Below are 22,540 nucleotides of genomic sequence, written 5' to 3' on the forward strand. Positions count from 1 at the left end.
GTTTTTAAGGAGATTCTCTATTTACCCCTTTCAGTCTGTTCTCATAGATAATTAAGATCTAACACATCCTTCATATGTAATGAATCAACTTCTTTCCAATATATTTAAAATAGCAAAATTGGGGGAAAAGACTCTCAATCATTTTAGGTAGGGCTTTATTCTCTTGTGGAATCCTAGCTGAGAAAAGCTAAAAAATTTTTAAAAATCTCTTTTAACCTTCTTTTGCATAAATTATTTCCCCACAAATATGTTTCTTTGAGCTTTTCCCTTTTAGGTTATTCTTATCTGACCCATCTAGTTAGTGGTTAAGATGTATTGATGGATGGTCTATTCCAAATCCGGTTGACCTTACTTGTTTTAAAAGTTTTAAATGTTGTAGCCATGTTTTATTGACAGCATTTTTTCTACTTAATTATGTTTTTTGTTGACAGCTCAGACTGTCTCTGTTTACTCTTATTTAGAATACAGCTGGCAACAGCAGTTTGTTTGTTAAACCAAAGCACGTAAATAACTGATTCAGTTAAGGTATGGTGTGTTTCCGCGGGACAGAGAGGATTTCATAGGGTATGTTGCTTTAGTCTGAGATGTTTTGCAGTTCATTTTCGGGATGGTGTATTTTATATGAGAGAACTTAAGCAGAGAATAAGAATCATGTGTAGCATTCTAACACTACTTGAGTACTTAAGTACTATAGAAAGTACTTATTTTAAGTTTATCAGCTGCATCAAGAAAATCAAATACCAGTATTCAGTGTAACATTGAATTAACATGGTGGAGCCAATAGGAATGTGTGGGATCATGTTCTTTTCGCATCTAGTTGCATGATTAATTAAGCTTTGATTATATTGCTTTGATGCAGATTTTTGAAGAAATGTAGATACCCTCTTGCTCCTCCTATTTTCAAGGACATTTTGTAGTTACTAATTCTAAAAGAAGATAAGTAAATCCATTAATTTGAAATAAGATAAAAATGGGGAGAAAATATTTAAGCATTAAGTTTCATATTGTGTGATTTTTTTATATCCTGGCTACTTGCCCTGAGTTTCTCTTGATACTGTACCAAACTCTAATTCCAGATCCTTTTCTTCCAGGTATTAGCTATTTTAACTTTATTATTTTTCCATTTCTAAAGCTCTGCCTGAGTTCCCATAATCATTACACTTTATTAGTTTTATTTAACTAGTTACTTTCCATGCTTAGGCAAGACAAGGTTTTCTTTCTTCCTTTCTTTTTCTTCTCTTTCTTTCTTTCTCTCTCTCTCTCTCTCCCCCCTTTTCTTTCTTCCTCCCTCCCTCTTTCTTTCTCCCTCCCTCGCTCTCTCCCTCTCTTTCTCTCTCTTTTTTTTCCCCTTTTTTAAGATCTTATTTTTAAATAATCTCTATACCCAATATGGGGTTCGAACTTACAACCTCAAGATGAGAGTAGAATGCTTTACCAGTTGAGCCAATCAGGTACCTCTACCTGTCTGGTATTTTAGTTTTGAATTGAAAATGGAGAAATTCCTATTGATGTTGAAAGCTAAAATTTATTGAATGCTTTCTGACTAAACAGGCATTGAGCAGAACTAAACACTATGTATGCATTTTTTCATATAATAGAAACTTTTAAGACTTATGAGATAGTTTTATTATCTTTATTGCTGGGTAAGTAACGAGCTTTAGAGAAACATACTGAGTTTAAGTAAATAAGAAGAAAGATTGAGGACATGGTAACGAGCTCCGGAAAACACACTGATTTTAAGTAAATAGGAAGAAAGATTGAGGACACTAAATCATGGCAGTTGTCCTGGTGAAGATCATTTTAATTTTCATTGTAGACTGATAGAATCTGAAGATAGAATGGTAATATTGCTTTTTACTAGTTAGTGGTTGAAATGAGTAGAGGGAACCTCAAAATTTGAAAATGAATAGAATTTTATTATAAAACAAATACTTTTAAGGAAGTAAAAATAATAGAACACCGTGGAAGCAGTGTATGGAATTAGGGACATAAAACTGCCAATTTACTTTAGGATTTTATTTTAAAATAGTTATTATTTGAAACATGGCCAATATAAAAGAAAATAAGAAAGATGAGTTAAGGAAACCATTCTGAGCTGGTAATAACCTATTTGGCACTGTTTTTACTGCTTTACTAAAAGTATTTGGTTTACCATTATTAAATGTACTGTTTTGGTGTATTTGTGTTTATTTTACATACATCTCTTTCAGAGCTATAATCTGATCTTCCATTTTCAGAGCAATCAAAAAATGATATTTAACTTTAAGATATTAACGATTGCTGGTTCACAAACAGGTCTTCTGATAATAAATTAGTAAATTAGTGAAAACTTCCTGTAAACACAGCTGTTAAGACCTGCCAAGGCGCCTTGGTCCCATTTCCTATCTAAAGCTTGATAGAAATATACTGCTGCTTACTAGTTAATTACTGTCTCTAAATAGAAAAGGAAAGGCCTTGAATTCAGCGTTTGTATGGTCGCATGGCCCTGTTCAGTCAAGCTCAATGCATGTTACATGATTGCCTAAAAGGAATAGAAAAGCTACTTTCTCAGTCTCTGACCAGAATGCATGATAAGGCTTGGTGTCAAAAAGGGCAAGATGGGGATCACAGCAATTATGGCAGAGGCAAAGTAGTTTCCTTGACAACCAGATTGAGGATTCATTGTGATTTATTATTTACTACTTCAAAACCTCATTCTGTGATTTAATTAAGCATTGGGATTTCCATAAATTCTGTCTTTTCCAAATTTGAATATCCTGTTACTATAGTTAAAATGTACATTGAGACAATTCCAAATTGTTGTTACTCTGAAACAGGGGCAAATTAGGCTTAGCCTGTAGCTTTGTGAAAATCTAGGCAGGTCACTTAGATAACAGTTAACTGAAATTAAATGGATCTTATATTAGTTGATGTTAATCAACACTCACTAATAACTTAGTAATGACCTCCCTGGAAATATTCAGTGCAGCATGGTTGCAACAAGTGAATTTTATCTTTTTTTTTCTTGAAAGCAGTTTTACGTAGTTTGTACATGATTTGTATTTCAGTATATTATTTTAAAGGTAAACTACACATTACTTCTTTGCCATTACAATTATAATTATACACCTTTCATATTCTTCAAATTGCAGGTTTTTTAATTTGGTAGTAATCAGATGATTTTTCACCAGAAAGCAGAAGTTCAGCTTCTTAGAACAAGTTAACCATAGATAATTTTCCATTTCCCAAATATTCCTTAGATTCCCAAATATTCCTTATTATCTTTGCAGATGAAGCTCTTAGTTGACTACTTATTCTGCATCATTAATAATCAAATGTGATAAGCTTTTTAACATGTGGTTTTTATTTAAACAACAAAACCTGCCAAATAAAAATAATTTTAAACCTTCATTGAATTTCTATGCAAAATGAAATATTTGCATGTACTCTTTTTAATTAAAATAGCATCTGCTTAGCTCGTTTACATTCTTTCTGTCAGAATTTCTGCCTGAGGATTCTATATATAATTAATGTAAAAAAAACAGGACGGTAATCCCTTGATAGAAAACTGGTAATGGATTAAAAGACCAAAGCTCTGAAATTCCAGGAATGTGACACACTTTCTCAGAAAGATGCACTTAGTCCTAAAGTCTAGAGATTTTAAAAAGTGCCCCCTAGTGTAATTAGCCAGAGATAGACATTCTAAGTATATACTGTTGTATGTTCAATAGGGATTGTTATAAGTAAATTTATAACTGCTATAAAATATGATTTGAAGAGAATCATTACTATGTCAGAGTAGAGCTTTAAGTATGCATTGGAAGCCTCATATTTCTTACTGAACCAATTGATGGAATACACAGATATGCATACTAAGAATATACAGAGTAGTTGCCTAGGTTAGTATGACCAGTGTCTTAGAATATAGTGTCTAATATTAACTGGTTCAGGAACCTCAGGGAATTCATATAACGACTCTGAGTTTCATTTCTTAATTTAAGGATTTAGACTAGATCAGTGCTTTTCAGGTTGTAGGTTGCTGTTGAGTAACAGACTGTGAATACAGTATTTAGTGGGTATGATCAGCACTTGAGTGAAAGAGAATAGTGAATAGAATACATTATATATGAAGAATATTTTTCATGAAATTTGTAACATTGTATGTGAACATAAATATATTACGTCTTGGTACTATCGATGTATATATATGAAGAAATACTGGGCTGAATGGTTCCAAAGGTCTGTCCCAGTTCCAGCATCCCCAAATGAAATTTTAGTTGTTCAGGCTTTCCTGAGATTGCATTTTTAGTTTTGTTTTTTTAGATCTTATTTATTTATTTATTGTGTGTGTGTGTGAGAGAGAGCAGAAGAAGGGGGAGCAGTAGGCAGAGGGAGAATCAGGCTCCCCACTGACCAAGGAGTCCAAGGTGGGACTCAATCCCAGGATACTGGGATCCTGACCTGAGCCAAAGGCAGACACCTAACCGATTGAGCCACCTAGTGTCCTAGGAGACTGCATTTTTTAAAAATAAAACTTACCACACACAGATACTTCTAGGAATAAAAAGATAAGATATAATAGTTGATATTCTGAAAGAGTAAAACCTATGTAAGTTGTAATTATTCCTAATCTCTAAGTGTGATAATTTAGGCCTGTATGAAAGCTATAAGAGCATAAAGAACAAGTGATTAGTTGTGATTGTCAGGCTCAGAAAATACTTCATGACATTAGAGTATATCCTTGAAAGATGAGTATGATTAGATTCATTTTAGATAGAAAATTGAGAGAGATGAGTCTGGACACTTTGAATGTGGCTAGAAAGTCAAGAGGCATTGCATGCCATACTTAGGCATGTGAAGTTTATTGTGAAGACCAGGGAGAGCGCCAAACCTATTATTAGATCTGCTTTTAAGAAAGAAAAAGGTAGCAGAGTGGTGGTTGAACCGAAGTAGAGTAAGATCAAAGTGTAGAGATGATGAGCTGTGGGAGAATTTCAGAAGGGCCATTCATGAATTGACGAGGGTGGGGGCTGTAGACAGTGAGAAACTCCTTTTCTAATAAACAATAAAATTGATTAATTTTAGTCTTTATACAACACACTAATTGATTATATTGAGTTTCCTAGCACATTGAGTTTTATTTTATTTATTTTTAAAGTTTTTATTTATTTATTTGAGAGAGAGAACATGCACAGGGGAAGGAGCAGAGGCAGAGGGAGAAGCAGGCTTTCCACTGGGCAGGAACACTGGGATCATGACCTGAGCTGAAGGCAGATGCTTAACCCACTGAGTCCCCTAGGTGCCTGAGTTTTATTTTAGTATTTTGAAAATACTGGAGCAGTTTTCTATACTTTTGCAAAATACCCAAGCAAACATGAAATCTTGAGTGACAAATGACCACCTTTGTTGATTAAACAAAAAATGCAGTGAGAAAAACTTAGTATTAATAGGTTGAAAATGAACTTGATGTGGTCCTTCTCTCATTTCATTTCTGGCTAGGTCCTTACCTGTTTGAGTTTGCATATTGTTGATACTGGGGTTTTTTAAAACATTGTTTTCCCTGAGGAACCTTCCTTGATGTCCCTTCTGTCAAGACAGTTCTCTTTTATGAAGTCATTCACCTTTCTCTCACTGTATGTGCTCCTGCTTCGTACTTTTAAGACTGAGCTGCTTAAAACTAGAAACTGCAAAATTCATTTTAGTATATTGTGTCTCATGTGTATGGTATATTATATGTACCACATTTATGTATGTGTATATGGTGACCACCCTGTGGTGGTCATGTGAATGAGCTAGCAAAACTGAAATATGCAATAAAGTTAAGGGAATAAATAAGGCATTGAGTTTAAAAGATTAAAAATAGAATTATCTCAGGGAGCCTGGGTGGCTCAGTGGGTTGAGCCTCTGCCTTCGGCTCAGGTCATGATCTTAGGGTACTGGGATTGAGCCCCGCGTCGGGCTCTCTGCTCAGTAGGGAGCCTGCTTCCCCCCCACCCGCCCCTGCCCTGCCTCTCTGCCTACTTGTGATCTCTCTGTCAAATAAATAAATAAAAATCTAAAAAAAAAAAAAAAATAGAATTATCTCAAGGAATTAAACTTTAAAATTTGGTCTGATAACATTTGGACATATGATGGTTGCTGCTGGCATGCTAACATGGATTTATTAAGTATCCACCCACCCACCTTACAGGTGCTGTGATTATGACTGAATGGAACAGAAACTACATATACATTCCTGTAGACTTGCCTTTTCATCTTTAGTCAGAGAGCATGTGAATGCAAATTACAGCATGATGGACACTGAGAAAATGTCATAAAAAATTCCTAATTATACTTGAGAAAATAGTGGAGTTGCTTATTAAAGGTAGTTCTATAATTTCTGTTGTAGCAGTTACTGACATTAGACGTTTATCACTACAGTATCGACTGTTTTTGCAGACCATGTTCACACTTAACATATTAAGTCTGAAAAAGTGAATGGTAAGACTGTTCAGAAATAGGGAGTGCCATATGATTATTTTGGTTCAGGTAAAATTGTTAGTGAAATTGGAGATTGAGATATGGGATTGAGGCACGATGACAATGCCTCTATAATAATATAAGCACATATTTTCCAGCTCCAGAAAGCATACTCCTCTTAAAGCTCTCTATGGCTTAGGAAAACTTATCTGGGCTTCCTGAATAGAATGATCTCTTTCTTTTTCATATCCACAGAGGGTATATCTATATAGACTTTCAATATATACTTTCTACAAAGTAATGTGTAGGCAAGCATATTTCCTCAGAAGTAATGAAATGGATTTTTAGTAAGATGATTAATTTATTCAACAAACTGACTTTGTGCTAGACACCATGAAAGCAAAGGTGACCAAGGCAATAGACCAAGATATATAGAACCTTTTAGTCTATTTCCTTTGAATCCTGTAGAGTTTTTATGCTCTTTGATCATTTGGTTTGGGTAATAAGAGATCCTGGCATCTGAATGCTCAGAAAAAAAATGGTAGTAATGTTATGTGTTATGAAGTTTTCATCATTATAATGTTGTTTACTAACGTTTGGATGACTTTGAGATTTTACCTATCAGATTTCCAAATAAATATTCTACTTGTATAATACACAGAAGTGTTACTAGGTGAGAGAATTATTTATTCAAACACAGTTTACAGAACAGCTTTAATATAACCTTTGGAAAATCTGAAAAAAAAAAAGTATCAGTATGTCCCTTTAATGTGTATTTGATGGATTTAATTTAAAAGTCTGGGAAAGATTTTGAGAAACTTACTAGGATTGCAATGATGCCCATGGTAAAATAGGCTAAAAGAGTGTTTAAAGAAAGTGGTTTGGAATCTCAGAAAGTAAGTATTGACAGTTGGACTTGACAAGGTATGATGGTATATAGTGAGAGGAGCCTTAAAGCCAGTCTTCAGATTTCCTTTGCAGTAATGTGACCATAGATCAATACCCCCAGAGCCTCCATTTTCTCAGCTCTAAAGTTAATATCATATCTATATTAAATGTTTACTATAACCAGGCAATCTGCTAGATGCTTGGGTAAAAATAGGAGTAACTATTCCTGCCTTCAAGGAAGTTTTAGTCTTAAAGGAGTAACACATGACTAGAGAACCTTGAAGCCATGTGATAATTGCAGAGAATGCCCATGGATGGTTGGTCAGATTATGATACATTTTAGGAGATGAATGGGATAGCATGGTTAGATGGTCAGAATAGATTTCTCCTATCTCTAATGTTAAAAAGGTATGAGTAAAAATTCACTATGCAGGCAGTATATTCTGTGGATGCAGCCAGGGTTATTGTGATAATGTATAGTGAGATAATGTACTCTGTGTCTAGCCTTTTTCCTGACCTGTCTACCAGTGTACTCTGTGTGCACACAGAGTTGGTCACACATGCAGTTGAACCCTCACATGCACACACAGACCCAATTAGCAAGTGAACTTTGTGCCCTCAGAGAAACTATTGAGAAGAGAAATGGGAATGACACAGGCTAGCTTATTTCTAATTACCTATAATTAAATATAATCTGCAAATTATCTACATGTAATGAGTTATTCAATTATATCTGGTTTGTAATTTACCAGTTATGCTGTTTCCTTAGTTTATTGGAGGTGGAACCTAGAACCTATGACTAGATATCATGCCTGAATCACTTAAGAAAAGTCCGTTGGCAAAATTGAGCACTTAGAGTTGCCATGCACTGTTTTTCAATACTTTACATGTAGTAACTTATTTAGTCAGCACAAAACCCTATGAGGCATAAGAGCTATTATTATCTCAATTTTACAGATAGGGAGACTGAAGTACAGACTTTTCCATCTGAATAACATCACTCAGCTAATAAACAGAGGAGCCTAGGTTCAACAGTCTGTGCCGGACAGTGTTCATCTGAAAAATAGCATGTGATTAAGAAGGTCCTAGAAATAAGCATTCTTGTGCCAGATGACTAAGATTTTCAAGATAAATGTGCAACCAATAACTAGGTTTCAAGGCACATAGGAAACAAGCAAATTAGTTTATGGAATATAAGTGGATACTTTTCCTACAAGATAATGTGGCTGACAAGCTTGCAGAATACTGTTGCAAAGCTGAAACTGGAAGTCAAAATTCTCCGTCATCAGGGTAGCTGGAGAGAGCATCTCACTAAAGGGGAGTATTGGTTCTTTGTCTCTGCATTTTTGGGGATTCCTGAGGAATATGGATGTGCTGGCTGTACTCTTCAGCTTCTCAGTAAGACTCTGTACAGAGTGGTGAATGTGGGTCACTGTGATACCCGGTGATCCCTCCTTTAATGCTCTCGTTTCTTTGTCAATAAATTCTCTTTGAAAAACCTACCATTTATTAGTGTGATTTTGGGGAGTCTTGTGATTATAATTGGTATAAATGCAAAACTTACTATCCCATCTTTGAATCAAGTGTACCTTCTGTTTGCTTCTGATGGTTTTATTCTGTTATCTTCTCCTAGGCTTTTAGAAGAGGGAAAGGAGGGGGTGGCCGGGAAACTGAGCATATAGGAAGGAATTCCAAGCAAGGAGAATTGTATGAAAAAAGTTACAAAGTCAGGAATGCATATACTAGATTTTAGATGATAAATAAATTATTTAAGACTCAATTCCATAGTGTAAACAGATTAGCTTTGTACATTTTAATACATTATAAGGAATACATAAATTATTAGAATTTTCTGCATAACACCTTGATGTCTCAAGTACCATTTGCTTCTTTCTTTTACATAAATAGTTAATTCCATAAAAATAGATTATTCATCTACCTTTCAGCATGTAAAAGTTAACACAAACAACAACAAAGTTGCCACCCTGGGATGTACTTGGAGAAGTCTGGATTAAGTGGCAGGAAATTTGGAACAAACAGTGAGAAGAAAGTACGAGCTGGGAGGGGTGGGCAGTAGGAAAAACCCATGGAGTCTATAGGGGACAGGCCCCTGCATGAGCAAAATATGTCTTATGGAATAAGTGTGTTTCGGCATAGATTATGTAGGGAGGACGGATATATGTAGCTTTGGAAAAACCACCAGGATCTCCCATGCCCACATAGGCATCTGTTACACAAAGGCTGGAACTCAGAACCAGGAAAGTCAGAGAAGCACCTCAGTTCTTAAGCTGAGATATGGTATATTTTCAGATTGTTCCTGGAAAGGAAAACAGGATTTCTGTTATCTTCCTAGGCTGAGTGTTTTTTCGTTCACTTGTTCACTTTAACCTGAGTACTGTTTCTTGGTATCTCAGGGTTGGTGGCCAGTTTTCTTCAGCTCCCAGCTGGTTACCATAATGGTCACTGCTATGCCAAAAAGAGTTTCCACTTCCGGATTTTTTTTCCTCTAGGCATGTATCTGTCTGTCTGTCTATCTGTCTATCTGTATTGAAGTACATATATAATTCTTTTGTACAATTTTCTGGGAATACATTCCCAAGTCATTATTATTTATAATATTTACTATATTGTTGATTAGGTTTGTATCATATTCTATTTTATCAGTCTACTTTTAAATCATTTCCCTAATTGGGATCTTGAGTTTGTCTCAAATTTTTCATTGTTACAAATATTCAAATATTTGGCAAATTTTTGGCTTCTTTTTAGAATGTATTCTTACAGAAGGAATTTGATAAGGTTATTTTAGAAAGATTGTACTAATTTGTAAAGCCTCAGAAATATATGAGGCTGTTTGTTTTATAATACTCCCAATAAATTTTTGGTAATTTATAGGAGAAAATTTGACCAAATTTTTATTTTTTGCCTTCTTTTTGTTCTTACCAGTTAAACTGAGCATTGTGTATGTTTGTTACTTACATTTATTTCCTTTTATTTTTCTTTACCTACTTTGAAATTAATACCAGGATTTGTAAGCACTGCTTATATAAAGTATTTAACCTTTGATTATTTGTTTAGACAGTTTATCTTGGGATATGTAATTTTCTGAAACATTCCTGTTGTCATTATAAATCAGATTCACCTAAATTTACTCTCATTTTCTGATAAGAAACACTGCTTGTTTTTGAGTTTTTTTCAAGTTTTTTTTTTTTTTTTTTTTTTTGCCTTGAAGAGTAAGGGAGGTTTTTTAATCTGGTAAAACTTCAGCTTCATAAGGGTGAAATAACAAGTATTTGAGGTTGCAAAGTTGTAAAGAAACATTCTTTTTTTTTAGAGTTTATTTATTTGAGAGACAGAGCACAGGCAGAGGGAGGGGTAGAGGGAGAGGAAGAAGCAGACTCCCCACTAAGTGTGGAGTGTGGAGTGTGGAGCCCATCACTGGGGGAGAAAGGCGGGGGACTCTATTCCAGGATCCGGAGATCATGACCTGAGCTGAAGTCAGATGCATTTAACTGACTGAGCCACCCAGGTGGCCCCAAGGGAAATAAACATTTTAAGTACCAGGGAAGCGGCATTAGAGTAGTACACTAAGGCGTAGCAACACTGGTTCAAACAGGATTTCTTAGAGCCTTTTTCCTGCCATTCCTTAGAATGTCTGAGTCCAGAAGTTGGAACTGCTCTGTTGTCTCTGCACTGTTGGTACCTGTAGGGAGCGAGTATGAAAGACAACAATGGGCTATATATGTAGGGGCAGGGCCTGTGCTTTTGGATGTGCTACCATGCTGTTTCTTAGTTCCCTTGATGTTTAGTTAGTTTGGCAGTTAAATATGAGAGAGGATATAATTTTTAACTCTGCAGAAAAGTAGTGGTATTTCTTTTTTAAGGCAGCATTTTGTAACTTTACAATGTCAGGTTAAACTTATTTCTCTCTCTCTCTCTTTCATTCTCTCTCTCTCTCTCTCCCTCTCTCCCCCTCCTTGCTTCCCTCCCAAAATGTTCTAGTGACGCATATTTGAGAATAGTTTGTGTGTTCTCAGAAATCTCATCTTTCATTAAAAATGGAACAACCCTCAACAGCCCAACACAAAAATAATAACAGCAAAACTAACCATGAACTCAGTGATATGGTCATTTAGACAACCTTCATAGCATTTTGGGACGCTGTTTCTGTTTTAACTCACACTATCACAGTTAGTAGAGGAGTGAGTACTTCTGTAAGTCATCTCTTTACTGCAGGGAGGATTTTTACCACTGTGTGGGCTTTCTGTAGCTTGGAGAAGTAGTGAAATGGCCTCCAACCTGAGAGTTATTAGTTTCTTTGGCTTATTCCAAAAAAGCCTGATGGAGGAATTCGAATGTGCTACAGAGACAAGTACATAATGGACGGATGGATGAATGAGCAATAAAGTGTTTGGGTGAGGCTGCCAAAGATGTTAGTAAGAGATAACATTACAGATGCTATTTTCATTTAGTGGTGGTTTGGGTTCTTTTGAGTTTGTATTTTGAAGTAAAGTTCACAAAATGGGCTCACTGCTGCGTTTAGTTTCACTCATTTTGTCATTTTGCAGTTTTTAATTTGTCCAGGAATATTCATTGAAAAAAGTAATAGCATAATAGTACAATGGAGTAATTTTGTTTCCTGTAGATGGTATTAGTCACATGATTAGTTATTTCCATAAGTTCCATGTATCTTTTAGAAATTTATCTTTCCAAATTTTTCATGGGTTAAAAATAACCTTCAGCTTTAAAGGAAGTTTTACATGTTAGGAATGATAGTCCAGAGTTTGGGCTAGAAAAAAATTCATGTAGAGGCACCTGCATACTCAGTCAGTTGAGCGTGCGACTGGATTTTGGCTCAGGTCATGATTTCAGGGTCCTGGGATCAAACCCTGCATCAGAGGGAGTCAGCTTGTGCTTCTCCTTCTGCTCCTCCCCCATGTGCGAGTGCATTCTCTCTCTCTAAAATAAAATAAATTTCTTTAAAAAAAAAGAAATTCATGTATATAGCATAATTTAGAATCAAATTTTAAGCATTATTTAAGAGAAAAAAGGTAGGAAATTTTAAAAATCAACTTTGGTGTCCTGAATAGCTTTTTTGAGGTGGAACGGTACTCCCGTAAGCATTTTTCTCCCTAGAATCTTATTGGAAGATGCTTTCTCACTCCTGTGATGCCTTTCTGTCATCTTCCATAGTATTATTATGAGTAAAAAAAAAAACAAAAAACAAAAAACTAACTTTTAGGAGTCCTTTGAGGTTTTAGGGAAAGAAGAGTACCTTTTACAGCATGTAGAGGAAAGACATGAAATTTCTCCCTTCTTCAGTAGGAAAAAGGTTAAATGGCTGACACTTTTTATTTAAATGATCGAAGTGTTAGTGTACGTGACAGTTTGTGAAAAGTCAGGATAAGAGTTGAGACTGGTTTCAGGCTACATTAATCTTTCCTACCTGAAGTGAGAAATAAATACTTCATAGAAATGTATATGGAGATATAATGTCTTTTCCTTTTGAGTGACAGTTTGAGTCACTGTCGTTGAATGTGATTACCTTTGGATTGCTGTTTGGGATTGAGAGAAATGAGTGGGTGGTTTCAGTGCAGTTTCAATGTAGTTAAATCAAATAAGTTTTAGAATTAGTATTAATTTGGCCCCCTTATTAGATACCTTTAATGAGGAACCCAGTTCTTACACAGGTAACTTCTTTACGACTTTTTATATAGAGTTTATTGTCAAACAAATGTAATTGACCTGGAAATCTTAAATTCATGTACATTGTTTTCCCTTTTTGAGTCTACTTAAATGTACCTTTTGAAGAATGAAATAATGCCTAGTAGTTTTGGGGGGGTTTTGGGGGGGCATTTTAAAAATATTGGTTATTTTAAATACACATAGCACTAACAAAAAGACTCAGAATCCAAATTTTGACTCTTTTTGACCTGGGAGACCTATCTGGGGAGTACTTTAAATGAGGGCTCTGTCTCTAACTAGTTTTATTTGTCAGACTAATAATACAGTGACAGGAAAGGAATAGAATCTCTTAGCTAGTATGTTTTGGGATAAGTCACTGGATGAGGGAACAAATCAGAGTTTTCCATTTTTGCTTTTTGTTTAACTGCTTTTGAGAACAAACACTCGACCTGGTTGGGATTGGGAGTTGTTAATGGAATTTATAACAGAACAGTAAAAGAAAGAAAATCGTTAGAAAGTTGTGTTAATCAATGTGGAAGTAGAAATAAATTGTTGTACCTGAGGAGATGATGGAATTGTTGTTTTGTGACTTATTCTGTGATTGTTACCTCTGGGTTTTTTGATGTCAATGAATAAATTATACAGAATTAGTTAAGACTTTTAATTGGATAATCCAATGTGACTGACTTGAGAAATTGCATTTCTGATAGTAACTTCATAATGTTAAACTGGTTTTAACTAGTTTTAAGAAATAATAAATGTAAAGAGTGTTTCCTATTTAGTGGGGTAGAGAAAACAGGGGTAAAGTTGTTATTCTGGTTTTTGTAATGTTTTTACATGGATTCCTGGATGATTGTGAAGTCCAGCAGATGGTTGGTCATTTAGGGGTGCATTTCATTGCTGAGGCCCACTGATTTGGGGACTCTAGTGAAGATGTCATCTTTGTTACATTTGTATTCTTTATTTCCTGATATCTGGATTTTATTTTAATTTTTAAAACATTTTAATATATAGATAAAAAGATAGAATTGTGGTTTTGTTTTTTTCCCTTGTAAAAACATCTTCATTTTGGGGCACCTGGGTGGCTCGGTGGGTTAATCCTCTGCCTTTGGCTCAGGTCATGGTCCCAGGGTCCTGGGCTCGAGTCCCGCATCAGGTTCTCTGCTCAGCAGGGAGCCTGCTTCCCCCTCTCTGCCTGCCTCTCTGCCTACTTGTGATCTCTCTCTGTCAAATAAATAAATAAAATAAAATAAATTAAAAAAACAAAAAAAACAAAACATCTTCATTTTATGTTCCTGGGTGTATTTGACATCTTTTTGTATAAGGAATTAAGGTATAAAATACAGCACAAAATAAAATTAAGTAAAAATCGAATGCCTATTGTGCGTTATGCATTGTGCCGGAAACCAAGGATACAAAAGTAAATAGGATTCACTTTTTTCTGTTGAGTAGCTCAGAGTTCAGCAGGGGAGGAATATTAAGTAAGGAGACTGTTAGAAGCATGTTGCCTCCTCTGCCAGAGGAGCTCATAATTGTTCATTCACTTAGTTCTTTTGCACATCCATTTATTTAATAAATCTTTATTTCATGCCTTCTATAAAGAGAGCCTCGTCAACCAACTGTTAGGTTTTGGCATTGTAATGGTGAACTAGATAGATGTGAAACCTCACCTCAAGGAGAACTCACTACCCATGTAAATTACCTGGGCACAGGGATCATTGTCATGTTTGTTCACTGTTAACCTCTGTGCCTAGAAAAGTGCTAGACACATAGTAGGGGTGCAGTAAATATTATTGGAAGAAAAAAAATAGATGACCCAAAACCTGAGCTCAGATTCTTTTCCTCTTTGCTGGAGAAGGCTTGATAGGATTTAGAGAGTAATTGTTGCCTAAGAGAAAAATGAGTAGAATATTCTACACAGAGGGCATAGTTTAAACATAGGTAGGGTAATATTGAAGCTTAATACAAAATTTACTATTTTCTTTTAGAAGTAGATCAGAATTAAAGTTTCTGAACTTTGAAGAAGTTATAGCTTTTACTGAAACAATTAAAAGCACCTCTTCATGTGGCATGTAATATTTTAGTAGACATGCTTATCAGGATTTTTTCTTTTCTAAAAGAATTAATATTAATTGTTAATTAATATTAATAATTAATATTAAACTGACAGTATTATATCACTAAGTTGCTGTATTTTAGTGGCACTTGTGATTTAATAATGAGTGTAAGTAAACTCTCCACCCAACATCAAGCTTGAACTTATGACCCTGAGATCAAGAGTCACATGTTCTACCAATTGAGCCAGTCATGTTCCCCTACCAACAAAAGCTTTTTTATACATCCTTGAATTTTAACATTGTCTTGATGACATCATGAATATTCAGAAAGAAGTAAAAATGTTGAACCATTAGTGAAATAAATGATCTTTTAGGCTTATTTTTAACATTTTCTTTTTATCTGAACGAAAATGAAATGGAAAAAAGTTTTCTGGAAGCTTGTAGGCTATAGGTTAGCCTGGTTGAAATCATGTCCCCTCCTATTAAGTAGTTTTCTCATTTCCATTTTAGGGAAAAAAATCATTAACATATATAAACAGAAATAAATCAGATTTCAATATGCCAGCACTCGTAGTAGACTGTGGCTTGCGTTAATGTTTCAGTAGAGCTTGAAGTCACAGCCTCAGTTCCATAGAGGTCCCTGATAATCAGAAGACATGGTGCTTACCAGGACCCCAGACAGCAAGAGCAGTAGCATCCATGACAGGGTTTAGTTCAAAGTAATTAAGAAAAAACGGTACCAGAAAAGTTGATGTTTTTATATTATAGCTTAATAAGACTTATATAGGAATGTATGATTTTGCAGAAATCTATATAAAGAGCAAACTGAATGGAGACAATGTCAGAAAAGTAAAGTTTTTATAATCAAGTGCCTAAAGTTTATCACAAGTGTAAGCTTATGGCAGAGTATACTGTCGCCAGAGTAGCATCTATTCTTGCAAAAATGCTCATATGATGCAAAATCCAATGACAGTTCCAATTCCGACCTTACAAATTCCCTTCTCAAAGAAGTGCATCTGTTTATTAGGAGTTATTCTCTGAATGTGAATGATTTCAGTCCCAAGTCACCGCACCTGTTGCTGGGAGATATTTATTCCAATCACTAGCCTAAAGCACAGAGAGTTATTGCTTGACATTTTATAGCGTGGGGGGAAAAAAAACCTGTCTTTTCAAAATCATTTGTTCAGAGTGGAGAAAATGGAGCAAAACAGTTCATTTTACTCTAAGCACCACTATTTGGGGATATTCACATTTGCACAGCACAAAGCTGCAATATTGATTTTTTTGCTCACAGGGCCTCCCACAAGTTTTTTTCTTCGATTATCAGGGTTGCACGATGGATTGGATTATACTTTGTTTGCTGGGATGCTCCCCCCCCCACCCCGCCTTGTTGAAATAGAAATAGATTGAAAATACGACTTAGAATAAATGTCATAGTAATAGTATAATTAAAGGGCTTTAATTTGGGAATTTTTTATGTTGATTATGTTGATTGGACAGTTTCATTGTAAGCTTAACAGTCAAACACACTATTATTTCCTTTCCTGCTCTTCTTCCCCTAAGACTAGAAAGCACCCAGTACATCCTGCTTACTATGTCCTCTGCCTCCAGGGTCTGCAGACCTGCTTCTAAGAGGCATTAAAGTAACCTTTAAGGATATGAACTTGGGAGCTGCATCAATGTATCTCAAACCTTGATTTCATTCTTACTGGATGATATGATGATGGAAAAAGTAATTTTTCTGTGCCTCAGTTTCTTCCTTTTTAAAATGGTGATAATAGTAATATCACCTACCCCATACAGTTTTGAGCATTTTACTCAGTAAGTATTCATAAAGTCCTTAGCGGAGTTTCTGGAGATGTTGGGGATGAAGAAGGTGGCAAATCCTCTCCCACAACAAGTATAAATCTGAACAGAATTGTGAACCACAACAATTTAAGGCTGTGGAAATGAACCAGAGCCAAATAAGAAATTGGGAAGCATTTATTTATGAAAAGCTATACAACTTCTGGTATGAACAATGGAAGTTCAAAGCCCTCTAGCCTGGGGCTGCTCCTACCCTCCACTCCTTACTAAGTCTTTGTGCTTAGTTTCATTAGGGCAAGGCTGGCCTTGAAAGGCAGAGATTGCTGCCAGAGAGAGTTGGCTTGATTTGGAGTGGAGGGTGGAAACCTGTGCCCAGCAGTGTTGCCAGTGAAAGTAGTAAACACTGTGGAAAACAGATGGGAAAGACTCACAGCTCTGCTAGCCTGAGGTTGCAGTCCCTACTGGGGAGACTGGAGGGCCAGTCTGAAACAAACCCAGGGAATCTTTGAAATGAAAAGAGCCAAAGTTCTCTGTGCATTCTTGACTAAGTGGGAAGCTACACACACATGCCAAAGAAATGTGAGAGGAGTTGGCAGAAAGTAAATAACTGAGGCTGACTTGGAAACTGCCTGAACCTCGCACACTCTCCCTAACACACACTCAGATCAGTCCGCAGAGGGTAGAGACCTTGTTATGTGTTCATGGTGTTTAAGGTAAAGACTCTGCCCAGTCGTTGGCCCATCACTAAGCTATGCAGAGACAGGGATAATCTCTAGGAAGCCAGGCTAGAAAATAAAAATAAGAATTAAAATAACAATAGTGAGCAGAGACAGCAGCGGAAGAAGAGGAAGAAGACGGAGGGCACAGATTCTGTAGCTTAAATCCAGTCAAGATTCTAAAGAGAAAATATTACAGTAGCAGCAATTCTCTGGGGAAGAAAATCTGGATCCGCAGTTGCTAACAGAATATTTTTAAAAATGTCTAGTTTCCAACAACAAAAAATTTACAAGATTTGCAGAGAAACAAGGAAATTGACCCATACTCAGGAGAAAAAGCATTCAGTAGAAACTGTGTCTGATGTAGGCCCAGATGTTCGATTTAGCAGATAAAAATTTCAAAGTGTCTATTAGGAATATGTTCAAAGATTAAAGTAAAACTACATCTATATTAGAAAATTAAGAGGAAATATGATGGCAATGACTTAATAAATATGTAATCTCAATAGAGAAATAAAAACTATTTTAAAAAGGCCTTGGAGAAAGTCTTGGCACATATTAGTTATTATATCATTGTGTTGCAAATAAATTAACATTTTCCTTCCCTAATACAGATACCCAGCTTTATCTGAACCCAGAAATTGTGATTCAGTAGGTCTGGATTAGGGCTTGAAGATCTTTTTAAAAACATTTACCAGTTGACTCTGATGCAAAATCATGTTTGGGAATCACTTATACAGTCCTGGCAAGTGACTTAAAAAAAAAGTCCTAAAAATACCCACTTCAAACAGTTAAGAATTACATCATATACAAAGGAAGAAAGTGTGGTTAAGAAATAGTAGCCATACCTGTGATGTTTTTTTTCTGTGACTCAATATAGTAAGTCATTAACGTGTTATAAATAAAGGAGTAAATTAATGTATTTGGGAATAAGATCTGTTCTGGGTTTTTTTTTTTTTTTTTCCCATCACATTTTCTTAGTGAAAATGTTGAATTAAAAAAATTAATATCAATGGCAACAGTTTTATTTAAGACTTTTCCAAAGTTCCTCCTGCGTACCATTGTTGGAGATTGAACCCACTCCTTGAAGTTTTTAGGAAAAATAGTGTGAAGTGGTTGAAGAAGGCACAGCCATTTACATTTTACTAAGAAATTAATGTAAATTTTTCTTGTGATCCCATGTTGGCCTATGTTTATTTTATCCCTTTGACTGTCTTTGATTAAAATAGTTAATCCAGGATGATGTCTGCTTATGATTTGTGTGAACCCTGGCTGCCTAGTCATCACATGTGCTTTGGAGGATTACCTTGACAGTACTGTATAAGCTACACAGTTGTGCCATGACACATCCATGTTAGCCTTCTCATGTATGTTTATATTTTAAAAAAATAGCAAGTAATTTATTACTCAGTTACTGCTTGAGAATGGTAGAATAGCATGTGTTACCTGATAAAAAGGAACTTGCCTACTTAGAATCACAGATTGGTGAAATTTGATGCAACTTCGAAATGACTTTAATTCTTCAGAAAAAGAAATTAAAACTCAGAAATGTAAAATGCCTTTGCCAAACCCACAAGCCTCACCCAGACACACGTGCTTTAGTATCCCATATTCTTGCCATGTATATATATTTGAAGAGTGTAGACTGTGCTGTCTTTATATTTATGGCATACTACACTACATTTCCAAAAATAAAATTTTCATTATTATCTATATGTTCTGTGAATCTTCCCCATAATTTTATCCTGTCAAATTTACTAATATTCATTGGTAGATTTTCAGATTGTGTGAAAATTTTATAAAATTATTATCAATAAAGTGGCTTGAGAAGTCACACAATACTTTTCTGTTTATTGCCGCTAAGAAGAGCATGAGCTCAGAAGTCTGAGAACCTGTGTACATTATAGACAAGCTTGTAGTAATCCTTGAGACGCCGAACTTTATGCCTTAGTTTCATACTCTGTAAAAATGGTATTATAATAGTAACTTATTCCGTTGTTTTCCGTTGTTGATCTTGATGTTGGTTAGCATTAAAAAAGTGATCCATATAAAGCACTTAGCACAGTGCCACAACATAATAATTAGTGTGTAAATGTTAGCTATTATAACAAGTTTTCTGTGTTCCTATTTGAATTTCTGTGTTTCTGATTGGAAAAACAGGGTTTAAATAAATGAAAGCTCATAAACATGTTACTCACCTGTCTTTATGTTAAACTTTAATGAACCCCAGCAGTACCTAGAAAATAATAAATTGGCAGAATTTTTTTTTTCTTTTTTGAGGATGGCATATCATTTTCACTGATTATAAGTGATTTATCTGTTTCTAAATGCTAACTGTTTTTATTTCCATGACCAAAGGAAATAGGTATTATAGAGGGGGAAGATTGTAATTATTTATGGTTTTAACAAACTCCAGTTCAATTTAGCTTTGGTTTGATAATATTTGTTGGAATTACGTGTCACGTACCCACCTAGGCATTGGAATTATAAGAACTCTATCATCATAGTCTAGCAGGGAAGATATAAATTAAAAATGAATATGCATAGTACTGTGTGGTAACAATAAGCACTTTAGTGAAGAAGTATAAAGTTCAATGGAAACAGAGGGGAGAGAGCAAGAATTTATAAAGAACACTTGTGATTCAAAACAATAGACATTGTAGCATTTAATAAAGCAATATTCACTATTAAGAACTCTTTTAGTTCTCTGCAAAGCATAAGCACCATGATCTCTCTTCTCCAGAAGATTCTACATTAGAAATCGAAATTATTAAAGTATGCAGATCTTTCTGTCTCCTTTTCCTTCTTCTTCTTTTTTTTTTTTATTTCCTTACTTTACCTGTTTGGATGACTATAGCTAAGGTTTAAAAATCCTCTCTCTGAATTACCAAAACAGCAGGACACTCAACAATGCAATTTCTTAAATATCTTTCAAAAGCAGAGAAAAATTAACTTAGGACCTTAATAACTATAATCCTGCATACTATCAACAGCAACAAAAATTAAGGGCTTATTTTAAAAACCACAATGCTTCATAGTCAATCCTATATTTTTGACAAGTAGTGAAAGTTGTGAATTATGGCTCCAAGCCAGTCTTCTAATGTGTTCTAAAATTCACAGTATTTTCTAATAATATGATTTATTCTCATTTATTAAGGAGTTATAATTACAAAATATCTCTGCCTTTAAAATACTTTGTGCTTCAAAATTTTGTATGTTGCTTGTTTGAATTTCCACAAAGCTTTTGCCATTGCAGTAAGTGAAACTCTAAAGCATTTATTTTTTAAGATTTTATTTATTTATTTATTTGAGAGAGGTGGGAAGCGAAGAGGGGAGAAGCAAAGGGAGAAGCAGATTCCTTGCTGAGCAGGGAGCAGGGGGCTTGGGACTCCAGGATCTTGACCTGAGCCAAAGACAGGCACTAAACTGACTGAGCCACCCAACCGCCCCTAAAAGCGTATTTTCTATCAAAAACAAATATAAGAATACTAGTTTAAAAAAAAAAAAAGAATGCTAGTTTAAGTTGAATTAGAGAGTCAGTACAGTATCGGAAAACAGAAAAAAGCAGTAAAAAACATGTAAAACTTTAGTTATGAGGTTTCACAGTAAACTTTTCGAAAGGCTGGCCTATTTACTATCTGTCTTGACATTTGTTAAGCTCCATTTCTTTTCTTTTTTTTTTTTTTTTAAGATTTTATTTATTTATTTGAGCAAGAGTATGAGTCGGGGGCGCAGAGGGAGAGGAAAAAGCCAACTCCCCACAGAGTGCGGAGCCTGAAGTAGGGCTCAGTCCCAGGACCCCCTGAGATCATGACCTGAGCTGGAAGTTAGACCTTTAAGCCTCCCAGGAGCTCCTGTCTAGCTCCATTTCTGTATTCCTTCTTCATTAATAATGCACCTCTCCACATAATTTTAGTAATCTCATAAGACCATAAACCTTCTTGGTGAAAACCTCCCAAGGTTGGGGTGGGATGCAATCCTCTGAAGATTTCTGTGCTCCAAATTGTGTCCTTTTTTGCTCTCTTCATTCCAATTACACCTTTAGTTTTCTCAGTAAAACCAAGAGCTCAGTGAAGTCTGAGAATTGGTGATTTTTTATTTTGAAGATTTTATTTATTTATTTATTTGAGAGAGAGAGAGAGAGAGAGAGAGAGAGAATGGGAGAGTACCAGACGGTCAGAGGGAGAAGCACACTCCCCGCTGAGCAGGGAGCCCAACGTGGGACCTGGTCCTGGGATTCCAGGATCATGACCTGAGCTGAAGGCAGTTGCCTAACCAACTGACCCACCAAGCACCCCAGAATTGGTGATTTTTTTTTTTTATTAAAGATTTTATTTATTTATTTGACAGACAGATCACAAGTAGGCAGAGGCAGGCAGAGAGAGAGGAAGGGAAGCAGGCTCCCTGCCGAGTAGAGAGCCCGACTTGGGGCTCGATCCCAGGACCCTGGGACCATGACCTGAGCTGAAGGCAGAGACTTTAACCCACTGAGCCACCCAGGCACCCCAGAATTGGTGATTTTTAAGTCCTATCAAAGTGTAACCCAGTTAGCCTTCTGGAGGATTATTTACCTGTTAGGAAGAAGGTACATGTTTTACCAGGTGACATTTTTCATTGAATTAGTATACAATACAGTTAAAGAGATCAGGTTTTGACATTGGATTGACCTGGACATAACCTAGTTTTGAACTTGAAGTTCATAACTTGGAACCATTTACTTCTGAAGGTCAGGTTTTTTCCCTATAAAAAGGGACATAAAGGATAATTTACGTGATGCAGAGAAATTAAAAGGATGGAGATAAGAAAAAATACTAAAATTATTGCTAGTCTTTTATAACAGGACTGTTTGAGACGGTGACAGGTTAGAAAATTGAAATACAAAATTGAGGCAATGCTGGAGAAGTTTTTGATAGTGGTAGCTAACCATGGGTAGAACACCAGCACAGCAAAGAT

General features: G+C 35.5%; 1 protein-coding gene across 1 annotated transcript in view; it reads left to right on the forward strand.

The window, feature by feature from the left end:
- Nucleotides 1-22,540, forward strand: part of LOC111143256 (adhesion G protein-coupled receptor L2) — a 295,647-nt gene that overhangs the window by 186,870 nt on the left and 86,237 nt on the right. The gene's annotated exons all lie outside the window — the stretch shown is intronic.

Source organism: Enhydra lutris, unplaced genomic scaffold, assembly GCF_002288905.1.
Source record: "Enhydra lutris kenyoni isolate GAN:26980312 unplaced genomic scaffold, ASM228890v2 scaffoldscaffold9, whole genome shotgun sequence".
NCBI classification, from domain to species: domain Eukaryota; kingdom Metazoa; phylum Chordata; class Mammalia; order Carnivora; family Mustelidae; genus Enhydra; species Enhydra lutris.